Below are 3084 nucleotides of genomic sequence, written 5' to 3' on the forward strand. Positions count from 1 at the left end.
TTGTATTTTGGGCGCCTAATTGCTTTAAGGTCGATGTTGACACGCATAGTTTTGTGATCACTACTCTCAGGGAGGTACGTAATGGGCTGAACGCTACCTGGGCAATTATTCAGTAATAGGTCTAAAATGTTCGCACAGTTTCGTGTTGCGTGCGTCGGTTTCGATATTACTTGAGTAAGGTTAAAATTGTAGCAGAAATCTAGAAATTCCCTTGCTTCGCCATTATTAGTTGTCGGTGCGGGCTGGTGCTGCCAATCAATAATAGGAAAATTAAAGTCGCCAAAGAGGAAGATGTGTGAGTTAGGGTGCTTCGTGATAAGTTTTACTTACGGAATTATTAAGCTGACTGGAAAAATCACGACAGTTATGTGGAGCCCTATAACAGACACCGAGTAAAATCGTGTGTGGTACAGCGTGGCAGTGGAGCCATAAAATTTCTTGACCGGACGAGTCGTCCATTACCGACAATGATAACTGCTGGCTCACCGCTATCAGTACTCCCCCTCCTCGTCGAGTCCTTGCGGTCTTTCCGAAAGACTTGGAAGTCTGGCAAGTCAGTTAGTACTTCGCTATCTGTGACGGCACCTTTCAACCAGGTTTCGGTTAGTATCAGCAGATTGCTCATAGATGACAAGACAGTATTGGAAATAAGTTCGCGCTTGGAAAGGAAACTACGTATGTTGGTGAACACAGCGGACAGGGGAGCATTTTTGGGGCGGGTTTTTAGTTGTTTGCGGCGAGATGATTGCTAATCTGATGGTGGTGTAGCGATTGTTATTTCTTTCACAGTTTGCGAGGTCTAAACAAAAACGTAGCGCCTGGGACCGATATGCAAGGTTTTGTAGCGTAGGGCAAATTTGTCGGAATTAGCTTTAGCAAAGGAGACTAGCTGCTTGCGGACGTTACGAACTCTGTGGGAGAAGTCTTCGCCGGCTGTGAAATTCGTTCCTTTAAATTTGAGGCCGTTAGAGAGTATTGTGTCTTTGATTTTGTATGAAATTAATTTGACTATTATTGGTCGAGAGCAATTGGGTTCATGGCGGCCGAGTCGGTGGGCACGTTCTACTTCCTCAGGATGAATGGTTAAGCTCAAGTGTTGAGCGCAGTGACGAATGACCTCTCTCTCAGAGTCCGCAAACGTTTCGGAGGGGTTAGAACTGGGAATTCCATAAAATATGAGGTTGTAACGGCGGGATCTATTTTCACTATCGTCAATGCGGGCCTCGAGGGTTTCAATCTGACCAGCTAGTCGAGTATTTTTAGATTTTATAATTTCTAACTCGGATTTTATGGCTGTGATGGCTTCCAAATGCATCTCAAGATCGGTCATGCGCTTACTTAAACCAGCTATAGCACCGTCAGTGGATATAAGCTGGTCTTTAAGACCCTGCACTTCGGAGATTAGTTGAGTTTGACCGGCGGATAAGTTTTTAGTTCTGCGAATACAGCCTCGAAATTGTTAGGTCCTGGGTTAGCTTCAACATCGCCTGCCAAGATCAGCAAGCAGCGAACAACATGAGCACACTCAAACACAAGAAAAATGCAGTATTGCGGGCTCGGCAGCTGCACTAAGAAATAATTGCTACTTTTTTTAGCATACAAGGAATGCGGATAACTAACCTGCATGATGTACACAAACGGATTAGTGGTGTGCACGCTTGCACAGCCACCGAGCCCACAGAGCGGTGAAGGCGGTCGATGGTCTCTTATATTTCCTGTGGTTGATGTTGCTGGTGATGAGGCTTTCCAGGATGGGCCGGGGAAATGGTATCCAGGGGGAGGCACTGCCGGGCATGATGAAGTGATGACGTCGGGGTGGGGCCATGTGAAGATGCGATCGTCACTGCAGTAAGCTGCAGTGGATGACGTGGCTGCTGGGGGAAGGGCCAACAATGCCGGAAGCAGGGCATTAGCGACGAAGGCGAACACCTGCATGATGTACACAAACGGATTAGTGGTGTGCATGCTTGCACAGCCACTGAGCCCACCATGTAATGCAAGGCATAGCCTGGCTATGCCATTCTAGAAAGGCGATCTTGATCTTTTAGTTTGGTTTTATGGGGTTCAAAGACCGAAGGCGACACAGGCTGCGGCAGTGAAAGGCTGCGGAATAATTACGGCCACCTGTGCAGAGTACACAGGCCTTTAGCATTTTGCCTCTATTAAAATGCGACCGCCTAGGCCGGAATCGAACCTGCATCTTTCAGGTCGCCAGACGAACATGATAGCCACTCAGCTATCACGCCGGTTCAATCATTTCAGTAAATACACGACAGATTATAAGTGTCTTCATAAAACATTGTAACAAAGACCCATAATCTCTAGAGCACTCTACTCTGAATCCTGTACTGATACTGATTTCTGTATGGCAATAAAGCCACAGCCAATACTGATCTCTGTATGGCAATCCTTTTACATTATTTGTAACAGAAGACTTCCTTCGAACAATTGTTCCACATATCTGCATTGACTCGCTAGGAGCTGTTGAGAATGTCACCTCCATAAAATATAGATTCAATGCTCCTTATACAGGGATCCAAAAAGGAGAATATTGCAGCATTTATTCTTATAACCAGTATAGAAGAAGCGCTTCAAAATACCCTGCGTGAAGCCTGGTACACCCGGCCAAATTTTTAACTGGCTCGGGTGTTGCATCGCTAAATGCACCTTGTAAAAAGGGTGCCTTTCGGCTACACCGCTGGCATATTCATGCTGTAATTTGACGAGTGAGATGTCATTTCATGGTTCCTTTTTGTTCATATAATGTTTGAGTGAGTACTTGCGTGTATAGATCAACGTTATCAGAAATATTCATCGTCTGTCACTACGAACAGCTTGAAAAGCGGCATACGCAGCAATGAATCTGTTCCATAGGGCCTCATCCTCTGGGTAAACTACCACTACTTTCATGGCGGACATGTCGTTTACCCAGAGTAAGTGCCAGTGCGCCACCAGAACCATTGCTGCGTATTCCACTTGTTTCGGCTCTTCGTAGAGACAGACGATGAATATTTCTGATAAGTTTGATCTAAACACGCAAGTACTCCACTCAAACATTATATTAACAAAAAGAAACCATGAAAC

General features: G+C 45.5%; 1 pseudogene; it reads right to left on the bottom strand.

The window, feature by feature from the left end:
• Positions 1-748: 748 nt before the first annotated feature.
• Positions 749-1980, bottom strand: LOC149357331 (uncharacterized; annotated as a pseudogene).
• Positions 1981-3084: the final 1104 nt, after the last annotated feature.

This window comes from Amblyomma mixtum, chromosome 3 (genome assembly GCF_055824585.1).
Source record: "Amblyomma mixtum isolate Tamu chromosome 3, ASM5582458v1, whole genome shotgun sequence".
In the NCBI taxonomy this organism is placed as follows: Eukaryota; Metazoa; Arthropoda; class Arachnida; order Ixodida; family Ixodidae; genus Amblyomma; species Amblyomma mixtum.